This window comes from Antechinus flavipes, chromosome 3 (assembly GCF_016432865.1).
Source record: "Antechinus flavipes isolate AdamAnt ecotype Samford, QLD, Australia chromosome 3, AdamAnt_v2, whole genome shotgun sequence".
NCBI lineage: Eukaryota > Metazoa > Chordata > Mammalia > Dasyuromorphia > Dasyuridae > Antechinus > Antechinus flavipes.
In genome coordinates this window covers 32,298,650-32,319,100 of record NC_067400.1, presented here as the reverse complement: position 1 = coordinate 32,319,100, position 20,451 = coordinate 32,298,650, and the positions used below count along the sequence as shown (strand labels likewise).

Here is a 20,451-nt window from a genome sequence, read left to right as displayed (position 1 = left end):
CTTTTCCCTGTTAGGCTTTTTTTATATTCCTTAAAATTCCATTTGACATCTCTGTAGTTTAGTGCTATTTATCACTATTCTGAGGTATACAAAAGTGACTAGCATTATAGATACTTACCTTTATATCACAGAAAATGCATGCTGTTAGTACAAAATTCTCTTCTTCCTTATTTTTTTTTTGCAATAGCCCATGGTTTATCACCTTCATATTAACATGATTCTCAAAGTTTCAGATGAGAGCATATGGTGAATTGGCTCATTTTGGAGCAGGGAAATAATTTGAAACATGTACTTTAGAAATGAATTTTATGTGCATGGTTATGAAATCAAAATATTATGAGATCTTTGGTAGGGGAGTCTCTGGAAACCTATACTTCAAAATATTACTGCTACAGCACCCAATTATTCGTTGGAAAGGCCATATGTGCTGGACACTTGGTTGATGATAGTAAAATTCTTCTTTCAAATTTTTACTCAACTTCTCAGGAAATGATCCAAATAGTAGAAATATGTAAACTGAGGGAAATTATAAAATCTTAAATTAATAGAGCTGGAAACAATTATAAGTTCACAAATGTAGAACTGGGAGAGCCTCAGAGACCATTTAATTCAACCCACTTGTTATAAGAATAGAGAAACTCAAATCTAGGGAGCTATATGATTTTTCCAATTTTCCCATGCTAGAGTAAAAATTTGAATGCAGATTTCTTGATCCCCTACTTGAAGCTAGGTGGCAAAGTACATACAATTCTGGACCAGGAGTCAGGAAGAACTGAGTTCAAATCTAGCTTTAAATACTTACTAGCTATATGACCCTAGGCAATGACTTCATTTGCCTTAGTTTCTTTGTCTTTATAATAAGCATCATGATACTACCTTCTATAATTGTTGTGAGGAATAAATGAGATAATAATAATAAAACACTTAGCAGTGTGTAGCACCTTATCACATTATTATAAGTTAACTATTATTATTAGTGCCTTTCTTATTGTACTGTTGACTATTACTTGAGAAGTTAAATCACATTTCCAGTGAGCATTAGAACCATTATTCAAACCCATACTTTTTGATTCCATACTGTTTCCATTCTGATTCTAATCTGTGTCCATTAATTCATTTGGTGTCTATTAAGCTTGTTCTTAATATGGGAGAGAACCTTCTCAGATGCTCAGAGAAGAGAAAGAATTAAAGAAGTGAGTGAAGAAGTGAAATTATGCCAGAGAACAGGAACAACTGCAATTTATGACAGCTGGGAGGCTGGAACTGAATTGTAAAGAGCTTTGTGGTCCAACAAAGGGGGTTTTATTCTTAAGGCAATGAGGATCCAAAGAAGCTGCTAGAGCATCCTCTCTCCATTATATATTGGTCATCCCAGGTACAAGGGAGTCTCTAATATAGTACATATTTTCAGAGACCCACAATACAGATTTCCAAGAAAATATATATTTTTTTAATTTTCATTTTTTTTAAAAAAGAAAATATAGTCCAGATTCCAGAATTTGTTTTCCTTTAATTTTCTTGTCTCCTTACTTTTAGTACTGGGCTTATTTTCTTGGCTCTCATAAGTGATAAATGAACTCTTGACATTCCCTCCCCTCATAACTCTGCTATCTTCCAGTAATGGCACACCATTGATGGCAGCATATGACTATCCCATCAAATTTATAAAGCAAACTATTTTATGCAGGCTGGCTGCCAGTTAATATAGAGGGTTAGGGGACATCTGTGGATGTGCCTAGTCTACATATGATTCCAACTTTAGTCCTCAAAAATAATGGTGATTGGGTTTAAATTAGATCTTTGAAATGGGGGTCATAGTAGCCACAGTAATTGTTACATCTTCTGCCATAACCTACCGTCCAGGTGGCCACTCCTTCTGGCTTACTTTATTGTCCGAATAAGCAAGCTGCTACTATTTGGGGACCAGTTCTCATCACTATGTGCCCTTGACTCTGGGAGTCTTGTCATGTCCTTTAGCCAATAGCAAAATGATTTCAAGCGACCAAGTACCAACTGTATTGGTTTAGGATTCAGTAGCCCAGAAATTATTCTCCATTGGAATGAGAAAGCAACTCAGTTTATTTTGATTGTAATATTAGATTAAATTCAGGGCCAAAACTTTGCTTAAAATGTCCTGTTTTATTTCTTGTTAAAAGAGAATCTTAATGGGAGAAGAAGAAAATTAAAAGCCAAAGAATGAAAAATACAAGATGTTTCACCATCTTGGGGTGTTCACTGTCACCATGATCAATATCCTTTCATTAAGCTGAATTTGACTCTTGTGAAATCAGTGTCAAATACTGGTTCCTATCCCTGATCAGTCTATCCTCTAGGGCTTTGGGAGCCAGACCACTGATCATCAACCTAGCACATTTTAGAGACAAGGGCTGTTCATTCACCTGCATCAACCAAAAAAAGTCTGTACATGCACACCTGCATGTCATTTTATGGAGCTTTATTAATAAGAAGGCAGCATAATCTGTGAAATCCCAAAGGACTAGAAAGAATAGGAGATATGGTTGCTGTCTATATAATTATTTTTGGACAAGTAAGATTTTGAATGAGTCACTAGGTCCTTACACATTAAAAGGTCTTATGAATTGTCTCCATTTTAGATTCACTGAACACTCAAATCCTGTGTCACTTCCTATATGAATCCTTCCCTGTCTCATCCCCTGAGGGAATAATGCTCTCTCTGTCCTTGGATTATCTAGATGATGCAGTGGATAGAACAGTGGACTTGGAAGCAGAAGATTTATTTTTGTGAGTTCAAATCCCCTCTTGTTTCAGACACTTACTAGCTATGTGACTCTGGTACTCTGACTTAGTTTCCTCATGTATAAAATGAACTGGAGAAGGAAATGGCAAATCACTCCAGTATCTCTGCCAAGGATTGGACACAACTGAATAATAAGAACAATAAACTGACCAATGTAAGTAAAAATTGCATTCCCATCCTTTCATCTACCACCTCTAGTGGAGGTTCTAGTGGAACCTGTAAGCTCCTTAGGATCTCTTTTTTTTGTTGTTTGTTTGTAAAGCACAACACTTATTCATAATAGTGATTAATTAAAAAAAAACACACATGTTTTTGACAGAACCTCAGTTTCTTCATCTATACAAAGATGGAGTTAGCATAGGTAAGGAGTTCTTGATTTTTTTTATGTTGTTGTTGCTATTGGGGAGGATTATATGGACTAGTGAGGTCTATGAACTCCTCAGAAAGAGCACTTAAAAAAAAGTGAATTAAATGTTTAAAAATATATTGACTAAATTACTGAGAATTTCAAATGAAGCTAATTACATTTAAATACCAATCTCTGTCTCTTTCTGTCTCTCTGTCTCTGTCACTGTATGTGTATGTGTGTATATGTATGTGTGTGTTTGTGTATGTGTGTGTATATATACATAAAATTACAGACTTCAAATTAAGAACACTTGTCCTAGAAGACAGAAAATGTAATAGCATGGTTTAACAGTTTTAAAAATTCTCTGGGAAGAATATAATAATTTCTCATATAATAAGTATTCATAGATATAATCTACATAAACTAAAGATTTTTTATTGAATCTTCAATAATTTTTTAAGAGGTATAAAGGGGACCTGAGACTATCATGTTTGAAAATAGGTAGTCTAGTGGAAACAATTCTGGCTCGGGATTTAGAGGATCTAGTTTCAACTCATTTTTAATAGCCAGGTAATCTTGGGAAAACATTGATGTCTTGGACCTCAGTATTCTTATAGAGAAAATTTTGGGGTCCGCCTTGTTGACTTCTGAGGCCTGTTCCAGGCCTGGAACCAGGAACTCTCTAATATCCCAGATGACCATAATATTCTATGACTCAAGTTTTTTGAGATCTTACACAGAAAAATTCCTCCAAATTAGATTCCCTTTTTCACAAAAAATATTTCCACCAAAGAGGAGCAGACCCACTTATTGCAGGCATTCATGCACATCTTGAAAAGGTGATTTAACTGCACTCATTTAAAATAAATGAGTATGATTTTTTCTGAAGCTTTGATGCCAAATGCATCGGGGGAAACAGAGAAATTTATTTCCAAAAGCATTTCCAAATGGCCTACTATGAGCAAAGGAGTATTTTTTCTATTTTGTGTTTTATATTTGGTATTCCTACTTGACAGTTTGAATGTGGCATTCCATTGAAGTTTGAAGATATTTGAAAGACGATAACTCCTCTTTCCATTTTTAACAGGGAAATTCCAAAGGACAAAATAACCTCTGAGTTAAAGTCTGTCTTTTGCAGTATTCCCTTTTCAGAGCCATCTATGTTTATTAAAATCCATTCTGTATATACACACTTTTGATCTTATAAGACAGAATCAATTTACGACTGTAACAAAAGACTAAGTCTTTCCCTATGAGCCAAATTTTGAGCTCTCTGTCATTCAGAATTGCATTTACATCTGTAAAATTTATGCTTCAGGCATAAGTGGAAGTATAACACAACGATGGGGAAACAAACAAATACAATATTGTGGGTGTGGTGGTGATTATGTTAGTGGTAGGGGGAGTTTTTGAAAGGCCAGGGTTGCTATTCTACTTCTCATGTTTACTAGCTGTGTGACAGTGGTCAAATTACTTAAATTCACTTAGCCTCAGTCTCTTCTTCTAGTTAAGTGGGAGTTATAATAGGGGTTAATCATCATCTCTACCTATTGGCTTTCTTGCAGGGCTATTCTGAAACTCAAATGAGAAAATTATGCAAAGTAATGCACAAGCCTTAAAGTGCTTTGTAATTGTTAGGCTGCATACTGGGTATGACTTCATTGGCATAGGAACCTCTTGGACAGGGGAACTCTCTTTACCAACGCAGGTGTGTTCATTATTTTTTAATTCAGAGGCACAATTACCTATCTACTTTTGGTCCCATGGTTAGCATGTATTGGAGATGGCATTGAAACCCAGGTTTTACTTACTCTGGAACCAGCTCTCCATCCACTACAGACACACAGTGGTGCTCAAATAAATAATTTTCATTGACTTTTAAAATTGTACAAGATGCTAGATATGAGTTGATCTAAACAACATCTGGAGCCCACAATGGGAAAATGAATTGAAAAAGATCACATGGGTACTTAGTAGTAAGTCTGAAATTCCTATCAGGTCTTTGGACTCCAAATATAAGTTTCTTAATGAAAGCTGATATTCTTTCCACTGTGGCCCACTGGCAAAGATGTCTATGGCCGTGAGAGCCCTAGGTATCTTTCAGGGATGTCAGATTTCAATTTCCTCACTCAAACACTTGGGAAATTTCCCAGCTTGGGAAGATACAGTAGAATGGCTCCAATTCCCTACTTGGAAACACCACAATGCCTCCCAGAAAAGATACTAGAAGAAATAAACTGAAATTTCTGAATGAGAAAATTCCATGTCTTCTATGATTCATAATTTCCCAAAGACATTGGCCCTTCTAAGGATTGGGAATGGAGAGGGCTGGTCTAAACCTCAGTGCTGGGCTATTCTACTGAAACTTATTATCTGAAGATTCCCTCTGGAATAGTTGATCCCTTTAGTTGTTGAGAGTATCTTAAGAAACTTGAATAGCGTAAAGTCCGGGCTAGCTCCCTGGAGGCCTCAAGATTAGCCAGAGTCAGGGTAAGCAAATGTCCTTGGTCTTCAGGGGGAGAAGTGAAGGAGACAGACAAACTGCCACAAGCTCACTACCAACCTCCCTTGTCCTGATCCTGCTGGAAAGTGAAGTTCTCTCACCTCTCTCACTCCACCCCCTAATCCTTACCTACAATTCTCTTAACCCCAAACATTCAGCCAACAGTAACTGAGAGAAGAGCAATTCCAAACATAAGATAATAGAGTCATTGTCCAATAGGTGATTAGACTTAAGTACTCAGTTGTCTGATTCAAGCACACCTTTTAAGAGTTTCAACCCTTTATATCCCAAAGAAATCTTAAAGAAGGGAAAGGGACCTGTATGTTCACGAATGTTTGGGGAAGGTCTCTTTGTAGTTGCCAGAAATTGGAAACTGAGTGGATGCCCATCAATTGGAGAATGGCTGAATAAATTGTGGTATATGGATATTATGGAATATTATTGTTCGGTAAGAAATGACTAGCAGGATGATTTCAGAAAGGCCTGGAGATTCTTACATGACCTGATGCTGAGTGAAATGAGCAGGACCAAGAGATCATTATATACTTCAACAACAATACTATATGATGATCAATTCTGATGGACCTGGCCATCTTCAGCAATGAGATAAACCAAATCAGTTTCAATAGAGCAGTAATGAACTGAACCAGCTACACCAAGCCAAAGAACTCTGGGAGATGACTAAGAACCATTGCATAGAATTCCCAATCCCTCTATTTTTGTCTGCCTGCATTTTTAATTTCCTTCACAGGCTAATAGTACATTATTTCAAAGTCTGATTCTTTCTGTACAGCAAAATAACTGTTAAGACATGTATACTTATATTGTATTTAATTTATACTTTAACATATTTAACATGTAGTGGTCAACCTGCCATCGGGGGGAGGGAATGGGGGAAAGGAGGGGAAAAAGTGGAACAAAAGGTTTGGCAATTATCAATGCTATAAAATTACCCATGCATATAACTTATAAATAAAAAGCTATAATAATAAAAAAATGAGGGGATTAGACTTTATTGTTTCTTCTACTTTTGTATATATATGATGCTATCATCTGCTCCACCAATTGCTAGACATGGAAAGTCAGTCAACAAGCATGCTGTAAAATTACCCATGCATATAACTTGTAAATAAAAAGCTATTTTAAAAAAAAGAGTTTCAACCCTTTACAGACAGGAATTGATCTATGAAGAAACTTGATGACCTATTAGATAGAATTCTGAAAACCCCAATTCAATTCCTGCCTCAGACATTTACTAGTAGTGTGAATTTGGAAAAGTTACTGAACATTTCTCTGCTTCAGGTTTCTCATATGAAAAATGGGAATAATAAAATCTGCTTTATAATGTTGTTACAAAAATCAAATGAAATATTTGCAAAGATCTTAGTAGACTTTAAAGTATTAAAACTGATTATTACTATTATTTCACTTCTTTTTTCGCAATTTAACTTGTTAACTCAATATGTCTTTTCTCTGCTCATATTGGATAGTTTGATTTTTTTTCCCTTGGGTCAAGCAACATTCTGTGGGTCTTGATTTGTCTTCCCTACTCCCCTTTTGATTTATTAATCAATTTCCAATTCTGTGTGTATCTTGTATGTACCTTTGCTGAAAAAACAAAACAAAACAAAACAAAACACACACACACACAAAAAAAACAATGCTGTCTCTTTCACAGAATGTGACTATTAAACAACAATAACAAAATGAAACAAACAAAAAACAAAACAAAAAATATATTTCTTTGTATCCTGGGCACTTAGCCCAGTATCTGATACATAGTAAAACACTTATGTGTTTTCCTGATTGACTATTTATTGCATATATATAGGAGAGAAAGAGTGTCAAGTCTTATAGAGTCTTTGTTACAGAGTAAGAAGGGCCATCTTAGAAATGTTCTGTTCTAACTTCCTAAATTTACAGATAAAGAAATTGAGACACAGAGAGTCACAGGGCTAATAATTGAGAGAAAGAATTTCATGACATTCTCTGATGTCTAACCCAGCAAGGTTTCTACAGCATCATACTTCCTCCTGTTTCCTAAATTCCCTACTTCATAAGGTCGACAAAGGGGATTTTTCTTTTTCTCTCTGTTTTCTTTTTCCTTATATTATTCTTACTGAAAGTCCAGAAAAAAAATTATTCTGAGCCATAGAAACAAGGCAGTTTTGTTACTATACCAAGATATAGCATAGCATATAGGGCATGGAGTGAGGTAGACCTGTGTTTGAATACCAATTCACTTTCTAGCTATGTGACTGTAGGCAAGTCATTTCACACCACTAGGACCCAATTTTCTCTTTTGAAAATAGTGATAATAGCTATAGTATCTGTTTCATAAGATCATGAGGAAGAACAAATGAGATAATTCATCTTAAATTGCTTTATAAATTTTAAAGCACTGTATAAAACATCCACTATTATTGGTAATAGTATTGGTAAAAGTTTCTTTAGAGTTTTATGGAATTCTAAAACACTTTATATATACCCTCTATTGGATTCTACACAGCCATCCTTTAAAGTAGATGTTATTATCATTCCCATTTTACAATGAGGATGCTAAGGCTCAAATACATTCAGTAAGTTGTTCAGATTTACACATCTAAGGAAATATGTGAGGAAGATTTCAAATTTAAGTCTTCCTGACTTGAAATTCAATACACTACCTCCTACACCACAAAATAAAACTGGAGAGCTCCAAGAAGTGTCTTACAAAAATAAAGAGATAAAATTTAGTAGAGATAGGCCAAAGTCATATATAAAACCAAACAAGAAAGCAGAAACATATAAAAAATCCAGGGTGAACTACTGGCGATGCACAATTAAAGAAAAGAAAACAATAAGCAGACATGTTTAGAGGCACATTATACATGAGAGTGTGTGTGTGTGTATGTGCACAACTTTGGGGGAAAAGGTCAGAAGGAATGGGACAGTATTGAAAATATGTAAGAAATGTGAATCTGGGGAAATGGTCTTTTATTTGGACTTTGAGGCAGGAACTATCAGTCTATATAATGATATATTTTTTTAGTTTGAGTTACTAAACCTTACAAAGTTGAGAAAGACATGGAAGAAGATTCACAGAAGAATGAGAGGCATGATTCAAGATATGAAAGATACGTATTAAAAGGCAAAGATCTGGAGAAAAGAAGGTTAAACATAAAATTTATTCCTATATTTGGTTTAGTACAAAACCAAAAACAACTAAAAAACAACAAACAAAACAAAAAACGAACCAAAAAAAAAAAAAAAACACTCCCAAACAACCAAAAAAAAAAAAAAAACAACCTTCTAGATAGTATAACACTTGATATTAACAACTCAAAGAAGTTATAGCATCTTCATTCCTGACTCTCAGGCATAGACAATGTACTATTGAATGATCTATCTGCTGTCAAAGGAAGAGGAAGCTAAAAATAAGATTTGTTGTTATAGTCAATATAGTCAATAGAAAATTAAGTGTGTGTGTGTCAGAGAGAGAGAGAGAGAGAGAGAGAGAGAGAGAGAGATAAAGACAGAGATTCTCAAGCAGAAGAAATGCTGGTGTGTTGGTTGGGCACAAAGTAGAAAATTTAATTGTCAAGATAACAAATCAGGTGACAAAGGTAACCGAAGTAGATAATGACATCTTCTTCCCTGATAATCTCTAAGAATAGAACAGGGATGATTTAGACATTTGCCTTCTGACAGGAAGAGGCCTTAGACCACATGCTCTCAAGACCTCTCACTTCTCCGGGATTCTTTGATTAGCAACTTGGCATTGACAAATCAGAGTATGTATGTTCTGGGTGTCTGTTTGCAGAGATGTGCGAAGAATAGATACACAATAAATCAATTTGAAGTAGCAGAGGCATGATATATTACAGTTGAATAATAAATCATTGTTAGGAACATTGCTAGGAATAGAATGATTTTTAAAATATATATTATACACACACACACACACACACACACACACACACACACACACACACTTTTCTTACTACAGTTCTTCAAAAATCTCAAATTTACCACTATCTTTATACTTTCCACTTATAAAGATTTCATTCCTATAAACTCTAGAAAGTAGAAGGATAGTAAGTTAGTTTGCAGGGGAACTGCAGACAAACAACACACACTTGGAATCAGCCTTTTGGTCATGAACTTCTTAACTCTTAAGTGTGCTGGTTTTCTAATAACTAGCTGTTAATGAGTGTAGAAATGGGTATTTCTTTTTTATATAAAACTTTTTATCTTCAAAACACATGCATAGATAGTTTTCAATATTCTTGCAAAATCTTGTTTTCCAATTTTTCTCCCTCCCCCATCTCTCCCGCAGATAACACGTAACCCAATATATGTTAAACATGTGCAATTCTTCTATACATATTTCCACAATTATCATGCTGCACAAGAAAGATTAGATCAAAAAGGAAAAAAAAATGAGAAAGAAAACAAAATGCAAGCAAATAACATAAAAGTGAAAATACTATGTTGTAATCCACACTAAGTCCCCACCATGCTTTTTCTGGATGCAAATGGCTCTCTCCCTCACAAGATCATTGAAACTGACCTGAATCACCTTCCTGTTGAAAAGAGCCTCATCCATCAGCATTGATCATTGTATAATCTTGTTCTGGCTGTGTAGTACCATATTCTTTTGGTTCTACTTGCTTCACTCAGCATCAGTTCATGTAAGTCTCTCCAGGCTTTTCTGAAATCATCCAGCTGATTGTTTCTTATAGAACTAAATATTCCATAACATGCATATACTATAACTTATTTAGCCATTCCCCAGTTGATGGAAATCCACTCAGTTTCCAGTAGAATTGGAAATTTCAATGGAATACATTGCTAAACTTAGACTCAGGGAGATCCAAGTTCAAATCTGTTTTCAGATTAGCTGTGTGATTCTGGGGAAGTATTTAACCTCTATGTGTCTCAGTTTCCTCATCTGTGAAATAAGAATGATAATATATGTACCATCTAGGGTGGTTATGAGGATCAAATGAGATAGCAATTGTAAAGCACTTACCATACTGCCTGGTATGAACTAAGGGCTAGATAGATGTCTTCTAAAATCTCTTTTAACTCGAAATCCAGAATTCTTTTTCATAAGCAGCTTTATTATTTACAAAGCACTTTCTTTGCAAGATTCTAATGGGACAGAGATTGTCAATATCAGCATTTTTCAGATGGGGAAATTGAGTTTTAGGAGGCAACTTATCATGGTGGAAATATTACTGGCTTTGGACTTAGAGGACCATATCATGTTCTACAATCTATATTACCTTTGATATTCCAGATAATTTTTATGCTTTTCAGTTTTCTTAAATATAAAATGAAAATAAGACAACCTACTATATAATTTGGGATTAGATGTTTCCTCAGGACCTTCCAGCTATTGTCTATGAGGGGGAAGGCAAGGGAGGGAGGAGAAGGGAGCAGACCTTTATAGAACACCAGACACTGTGCTAAATGCTTTTACAAATATCATCTCATTTGATTTCATAGCAATCTGGGGTGAGTAAGGTTAGCAATTTTATTATCCCATTTTATAATGGGGAAACTCAGGCAATTGGAGATTAAGTAACTTGGCCAGGATCATATAGCTAGTACCTAACAACATGTTCAAACACAGATCTTCCTGACTCCAGGCCAGGTGCTCTATTCTTTGCATCAGTTGCCTCTATGATCCTTATATTCAAGATTTTAAGAACAAATGAATGTCAGTCACAGAACTTAAATCTGAGTTTACCAACTTCAAGAACTCTGTACTTCCCAAAATTCCCATACCCTCCCAAATCTATAACTTCAAGAAACCTGTATCAATTTATCTTTCCTTTCTTCCTTCTGTGCAAAGATTCAAAGTTAGGTGAAAACAATGTCCCCAGGTAATTTGTTGTAATATTTTGCTCCTACATATTCTGATTTTCAAATACTTTCCTCAGAACATTTGGAAGAAAAAGAAATCTCTTCAAGTGAATCAAATATGGTGTAAAATCATTATGGCAAAATTTCCTCATGTTCCAAAGTGACGAAAACAAACAATTAAAAAAAATGATTATCAGCAGAATTCCTAAATTATGCTTTTCATATGATAAAAAAAAATCTGAGATTCCTCCACCAAAGTCTACATCATTAGGTCAAATTAGGTTCTCAAACACTATGTTGCATACAGGTGTTGTTGTTGCAGGTCTTAACACTTTCGAAAGACTTTGGGCATGATCCCAGAAACTGACTTGGTATTTTTTGTTAGAAGGCCTCATTACACAATGTTGCTCATCTGAGAAAAGCTTTTCTCACACCCATAATAGTCCCTGAGGACACCTCTATGGAATGGATTGTGCTTGCTTCCAACAGAGAGAGCAAAACAGTTAATGAAACTATGGGGCCTTGAGAGATTATGATATAAATTCTTCGACTGAACTGAACATATATAGTAAGATGTATAAAAAAAGACAATTATTCAGAAAACCTATGAGATAAGCATGTGCAGTATAATTTCATGACATGCCTTTGTTAAACCCCTCCATTTTCCTTTCTGAAAATTATAATGAAATATATATATATAATATAAAATATGTATATATAATATATAAAACGTGCATATATATATATGTGTGTGTGTATATGTATATGCATTACATACATATAGAATGCATACACACACATATTGAAATACTTCTGAGAGCAAACCTGAAAGTGATGATTGTGGTCTGAACAGGGATATGCTAAGACTAAGCATCTTTTTGTAACCAAGGAAAGCATCAGTAGTGTCCGCAACCCCATCCCTATCCCAAGCAATCATGGACATGCATAGAACTCTAATATAGGCTACACATGAATGAATGGGAAGCGTATTAAGTAGGCAAGTGGAGAATTTGAATGAAAGGATGAATGAAAAAGTACTTTTCAGACAAATAGAAAAGCCACAGTCCCTGATTTCCCAGAGATCACATTCTCAGAGGAGGAAATAAACCATGTAGTAGATTTCGGCTGCAAGTCAGACGGAAAGACCCAGTGGTACTTAACATGCAGCAGCAAGGTAGATGGCAATGTATCTTCTTTTAAGATATTGAACTAATTAGTACTTTCTTATTTTAATTAATTCTTTTTGCTCACTAGACGCTAAACTCTGTAATTTTGATACTATTGACAGACTACAAATGCTTTCAATAACCTTTAAATTCAGTGCCCTGGAGAAAGCTCTCACTGTATCACCTAAGTTACGGTCTGATTTTGAAATAGGAATATAAAATCAACATGAAACAGTGAATTGCTATTTTTTGAATATCCAAACTCACATTTGAAGGAAATTAAATAGATTTTTTTAAAAGATAGAAGTGCTATGATTTACACACACATATATGTGTGTATTTATATATATATATAATATATAAAATCATGCTTGTATATAAATTTGCACAAATATAGAAATATATTGTAATATATATGTTTTATTATATAGTATACATTCTTTGTCATTCCTTTCTTCCTTTCTTCTTTCCCCTCTCTCTCTGCCTTTGTCTCTCCGTCTCTGTGTGCCTGTGTCTGTGTCTGTCTGTCTCTGTCTCTGTCTCTCTCCTTCCATCCCTCCTTCTCTCCCTTCCCCCTTTTCTCTCTCTTCCCCCCTCCTCTCTCCCTCCCATTCTATTATTTAGCTAGCTATTTTTGAACCAAATTTGTAATTTTATTGGTGTAAGGAGATATTAAGGAGTAAGGGCATTCTCCTTACCAAATAATTCATGTTACTTACTCTTGTTATGTGACACACTCTGTATCTTAAAGAGTTCTTTGGGTCCCAAAGAAGTTAGATGACCTGTCCAAGGTCACCTAGCCACTGTCTGTCAAAGATAATACTGGAAAACAAGTATTTCTGAATATGAAGCTGATTCTTCATTCTTTCATGCTACCCCTCAGTAAAAACATGTGCCTTGTTATTTGAACTGTTTCCAGGGAGTAGGATGACAGGTTGTTTTAAAAGCTATTTGGAACCATTCTGATCTTTATAATATTAAAATTCATATATTATTGGGGGGAATAATAGTTTCAGATTTACATAATTCCATCATGCCAACAATGCTGTTGTAGGGAGTAAAACTATATTTATTCTCCATTTTAAATATCAAGAACCTGATGTTTAGACAGGTTGTGACTTTTTCAGTCACACAGGCAGTGAGTGACAGAGCTAAGATTCATACTCAGAGATGTCCTAACAGCAAGTCAAGTCAGTTGCTCTTTCTATCTTGCAAAATGCCAATTGAAAAGTATCCTAACAATTTGCTAAGCCATCCCACATTAAGAGAAAGCTAGTATTATGTCAAATACAAAGGCATTTCATTTTTGAAATCCAAGACTTTATCATGTATCACATATGCGAGTGTGAATCACTTTTCAGAATTCTCTCCCTGCTGTCCCTTTGCACAGAAGCATATTTAAATCCTTCCTTAATGAACCCCCACAGACAGGGAAATGATATCTGAAGGTGGGTAATCCAAGTGGATTTCGAGGTGCTATCTGACATAAAACCTGTTTGAAGTTTAGCTAATCTACATCTTAATGGTTTACCAACTAGGATATTCAGAATTGAGGACATTGAAGGCTGGTGATATGCTAAGCTGTCTCAAAGATAAAAGACTCTGAGCTTTAAGAACTCAGGTTTCAGTCTTTGCATAGAAGCTTTCCAAAGGTGTTAAGCATGGAATTTCTGCCATCTTCTCCAGTTTATCATTCATAGATACCAATCCTTCTAAAGTCAGATCTGTTATTGTTCCTTGATCTGCGTAGCCCAGCTCTGGACTTTAACCCTCTTTTCGGAAAATAAAACAAGTCTGACAAAAACAGCAAATGCCTTGTGTTTATCCAAGCAAACACTCATTCTCTCTACAGATGATCTATTGTCACAGGGGTACAACATATTATATGTATGTATATATGTGATATTATATCTCTATATGGATATCTCCATGTATATCTCTCCATTGATCAACCAATCTATTGAAGATTATTCTTGAAAGAATTTATATAAGACAAGCAATCTAGTTGCTGGTCAGTTAAAAAGCTCAAGGATTTTTCCTGGTAAAGAAAATGCAATCTTCTGGTGTAATTTATTATAAAATAAAATTTAAAAAATTAAAAAACATTGCTTTGATATGATATGTCCCCTCTTCCCTCCACCTTCCCAGACTCCTTATTTTAGAGTTCTCAAAGCTTTAGCAAATTCCAGTGTAATTTAAGCATTTACTAAGCACCTAATGTGTGTCTGATACTATGGTAATCATTGAAGATGCAAAGTCCCCCCCAAAAGGGCTGCACTTTATGTAATATATGTATTAAAATTCATAAATAAATATATATGTAATATTATTTATGTTCTTTAAAGAAACTGCTTTCAATCCAAATGGACAAGCATAGGACATGTCTTAAATATGCAGGCAAATAAAAAGGTGAAACCATTATTTGAGTAATTTATAACAAGCCCAATATCCTAGAAATTGAATGAAGTTAAATAGAAGTGTTTACATTAGGCAGCTTATCTGACTCAACTTCTCTCATTCACTAGATGACTGACCTGTCACTTGGATCAGCTTGTGTCGCTGCAAAGTAATGATCTTTTCTGTTAAGTTTTTAGAGGGGTATAGAGGTTATACACAATGATTTGTTTTGTGAACATTTTCATATTAGTCTTGGAGAAAAAGACCTTGATATTATTATTTTCACTGATGACTTTTTCAAAGGATGATACCAATCCAGTTTCAAAATCATTTTTAGGATTGTGTATCATTATATTTGCAATAACATTCATGTCAATGAACATTCTGATATTGGAATATATTGTCTGTACAAAACAAAACAAAAAGGGATTCAGGCCCCAAAGAGAATCCATGTATGTAGTGAAAAAGAGAATGGGGTTTGTAGATAAAGATCATGGGTTTAAATCTCAGCTCTGTCATTTATCACAATGTGATTTGGGGCATATAATTTCATATATATATATATATATAAACCTCAGTTTCCTTATTCAAGAAATGGGGATGGGATGTTCTTGAACTGAATAAAGTCTAAGGTTCCCTTCTAGTTCTAAATGGGTCATCACAAGGCAAAAATCTTCATTTTCAACCAATGAATGGTAGCAACATTACTCAATTTGTACATTTCACAGAAAATCATGCAACATTCTTAAAAAAAAGAAATCTATCTTACTGAGGGTCACAGTAACATTACTTAATTTTGTGGGGTACAATAATTCTGGGACCAGTTTTCTGTCAATGAGTTCTATTTCATTCTGCTCCTTTGAGCTAGGACAATTTCAAGATGACTCCATCCCCATCCCACCCTCACCCACTTTGGAAATAGCAGATTTAATTCCACAATGAACAGTGAAGGTGAAGGACAGAAGGTGGCTCAGGATGAAGAGGGGAGATAATGACTAAAAAAATTGCTTGGATGGAGAAGTTACTATTAAGAATCTTGGATTTTAAGTCTGAAGACTTCAATCCATCACTCACAACATGTATGATTTTGAGCTTTATTAAGGCTGTAAATCTATGTCTTACAATCCCATGAGAAGTGCTGATGAGGGATAGAAACTATTCCAGGAAGATGAGCAAAGATGAGGGATAGAATATGTCCTTTTATTGGAACTTCTGAGAAAAGCAAATTTACATGGATCAGTCTGCCTTGACAGATTGTCATTCCAGACAAGTTTGTTCCATAAGGTCCACTTATCTTTATTTGCTCAAATAAAGATGAACAGAATTGAAAATGGATCAAATAAGAAGCATTCTAATATACAATCCCCACCAAAAGGCTAGAATATGTTGGCATCTTGGAGTCCATTAGCCATAATATTAATAATTTCTTTCTGGAAATAAACCTTTATATCAGTCAATTCAGTTACTTTAAATTCATGCAGGAATATAGAATTACCCCCTTCCTTTATTCCTCCTACTTGCATCAAGAAAGGATCAATGATTTTCTTCCTATTTTAATTGGTAAAGCCAGATGGTTGGGTAGGTAGAAAAATCCACACTCTCTCACAGCAGCTAGAAAGCAGATCTGAAAAACTGGATATCAATAAGTAAGGAAAAGTCTTTATACTAACCATCCAGTTTCAAATTGTATACTTAAATCTGTCCCAAAGCAATAACATGACTTTATAAAATATAAGTTTATAACAAGGATGAGGGTAGAGTGGGAACTATGTCAAGGAACAAAAGAGCAATTTACTTGACCAGTCGGTTATCCCATTCTCTATGGATGCAGATTCTGTCTTGAGTATTTTTTAGCAGTCATTGGTTCTGGTTGGGAAGAGGGGAAAACTGACCTTTATCATTACTACAGATATTTATTCATGAATAACACATTTCTGCATGACTCATAATTCCTGTCATTCTTTATTTAAATCTCTGTTGCCATGGGGAAATAAAGGCACTGAAAAGCAGTGAGAATTATGACTGTAGGAGATGATCAAATGATGGAGACTGGAAACCCAGTTAAAAAAAAAAAAACACTCCACCAACTCAGCCAACGTCAAAAATGACTGTGAAGAATGAATAAAGGGAAAAGTAATCTGAAGGACTTCTTGACCTTTCGGGGAAAGATGCTTTTCCTTTCAAGATTTTTCTTTGAAGGAAAACACACACACACACACACACACACACACACACACACACACACAGTTCTTTGCTTAGGAACAAACAAGGTCATGGACAAGTCATTGTAGGCTACAATACAAGTAATAATTGGGTATGTTGGGAATTTGGGAGAACATTTGAAGACATTTTCATTTAGAAATTGATGTGACCATTTAGAGAGAAGTAGGGAAACTCCAAAACACCAGGCTTACTTGTACTCATCTATACTGGCAAAAGACTTTGTATTTGGATCCAGAGGATTCAGAGCTCATAGCCCCAGTTAGGCTAGAGAGTGATGATAATGGTAATTTAATAATGAAATCTAATGCAACTTAATGCAACTTTACTTTGCATTAGGGGACATTTTGTCTAGAATTGTAGAGGAGACAGAATAATTTAAATAGGAATGGAAGCTACTGCTGTACAGGACAGCAATTTGGATAGATAGAGATAAAGATAGATAAGTAGATAAAGATATCTCTGTTTATATCTATCTATCCAAATCTTTCTTTCTTTCTCTCTCTCTCTTTCTCTTTCTTTCGAAATTGCTGTTCTGAACAGCAGTGACTATCTATTATTATCATAATATTGTTGACCCCTGGATTGATAATAATTGTAAACTTTTTGTGCCAAAATTGCTGTTCAATTTGCTGCAAAAGTTATTTGAAATGTCTGTAAGAGAGGGTGAGTATGTAGGTTCAAATCTAATGTTTGGGGAGTCACTTTGTCTACATGAGCCTCAGTTTTTTTTTAACCCCTTATAATTATTGAGGAAAACTAGATAATCTCTAAAGTTTCGATGCATTCTGTAATTTTATGATTGCTATTTATAAGGGGGGAAGGGTGAAAAAAGCATCTCCTCTATAGAAAACACATAAAACTAACTATGCAAATAAACAACAAGGATATAGCCACATACACTGAGAAGGGTTCTGAACAAAAAAATCCATTCATTCTTAATAGCCTTGATTTGTCTTTTATAGGATCATAGATTTAGAACCAAAAGAAAAATGCAGTCAGCCAATCAACTCTTTTCTTTTTATTGATGAGGAAGCTGAAACTCAAAAAAGTAAAGGTATTTTCCCAGTCAGTGCCAAATGCATAAAATAAAATATCCAGGATTACAAAAGAAACCAATAATGAGGCAGAAAAAGATGCCAATCTCTTCAATAATGAAATGATTCAAGCCAATTCTACTTGTTCATTGATGATGAGAGCCATCCCTCCAAAGAGAGGACTATGGGAACTGAGTGTGGATAACAACATAGCATTCTTACTCTTTCTGTCGTTGTTTGCTTGCATTTTGTTTTCTCAGTTTTTTCCTTCTTGATCTGATTTTTCTTGTGCAGCAAGATAACTGTATAAATATGTATACATATATTGGATTTAACATATGTTTTTAGCACATTTAACATGTATTGGACTACCTGACATCTAGGAGTGAGTGGGAGGAAGAGGGGATAATTTGGAACAGAAGGCTTTGCAAGAGTCAGTATTGAAACATTACCCATGCATATGTTTTGCAAATAAAAAGCTTCAATACAAAAAAGATATTTAAAAAAAAGATGCCAAATAAGTTTTAAAAAATCTTGGTCCCACTGCCCAACCAGATGAAATATAGGTCTTCTTCTAATTCTACATCAGATGACTATCATCCCTTCCAGGCTCATTGGTTCTTTCCATAACCCATTCTTTCACAAAAGGGCTTGACTCTAATCTTTCTTTCACAAAATCTGAATGTCCTTCCCACCCATCAAAACTTATAGTCTTGTGTTCAGAAAGCACAATTACCCAGAATATAAATGGCAAATAATTACTTACTGTTTTGTTCCTCCCAAGCAATAAGTTACACTTTAAGTGGGAACTTCCTATGCTTAATACTGAGAATGGATGATGGCCATTGCCATTCAGTCCCTTCAGCTCGGTCTGAAGTCTGACCTTATTTGAAGTTTTCTTGGAAGAGATACTGATGTAGTTTGCCATTTCCTTCTCCAGCTCATTTAACAGATGTGGGGACTGAGGCAAGCAGGATTAAGTGACTTGCTGAGGGTCATACAGCTGTAAAGTGTCTGAGGCCAGATTTGAACTGAGGAGCATGAGTGTTTCTGACTCTAGGCCTTGCTGTTCTATTCACCAGCTGCCCCAAGAATGAGTGGTAGAAAAGTAAAAACAGCTCTAATGAGAGCTAACATTTATTCAGCAGTTACTATGTCCCAGGAATTATACTAAATGCTGTATGAATATGATCTCACTTGATCCTCACCTCAATCCTGTGAAATGGATGTTGTTCTTATTCTTGTTTTTTAGATGAGAAAACTGAGCTTAAGTGATTTTCCCAGAATACATAGCAAGGAAGTATCTGAGACTGAATTTGAATTCAACTCTCCCTAACTTCTGGTCTGGCACTCCCCATCCACTGGGTGCCTTGTATTTCAAGTCATATGCTATTGGTGGGTGATTACCCCATAGAAACATTAAACTTGATTTTATATGCAAAACACATTGTTTGTACCTAGAAGGCAAGAATGGCTGACTACAGAGTCAAGAAGTTGGAATTAGGAAGACTTTGAATTCTAAGTTGATCCCTTTGTCACCCCCCCTCCATAAGCTTCAGTTAGTTCCTCTGTTAAATAGATGAATGTTAAGGTCTCTTCCAGTTCTAGGGACTAATACCTGGGGAGATATATCTCATAGGATTGCTATGAGTTTCAAATGAGAACCTATGTACAAGCTTTGAAATGATCTATAAACAACAGTCATTGTGCTTCATGAAAACTTTGGAGCATCTGTCCCATTCACCACCTACAAATCTGGATTCCTTACAATCAAGCTAATTTCCTTTTGGTGACACTTGAATACCTAGCTCCATCTAACTTCTCATAGGAGCACCGATTTTTAGATTTCTATGGAACTTAAATTGCATTGAATTCAACTCCTCTCATCTTACATGTGAAAAAAAGATTAAATGTTTTACTGGATCATGGAACTAATAAACATTGAAGCTGAGATCTAAGTATAGGTCTTCTGGACTTTGCTGGCACAGTGGCTAGAATGTTGGATTTGGATCCAGAAAGACTCACCTTATTGAGTGCAAATTTGACTTGAGACACTTAATAGCTTTGTGGCATTGGACAAATCACTAACCCTCCTTTGCCTCACAGTTTTCTCAACTGTAAAATGATCGGAAGAAGGAAATGGCAAA

The 20,451-nt window shown here is 35.1% G+C and overlaps 1 protein-coding gene across 5 annotated transcripts in view; it reads right to left on the bottom strand.

Moving 5' to 3' along the window:
• Positions 1–20,451, bottom strand: part of NLGN1 (neuroligin 1) — a 1,063,794-nt gene that overhangs the window by 61,819 nt on the left and 981,524 nt on the right. The gene's annotated exons all lie outside the window — the stretch shown is intronic.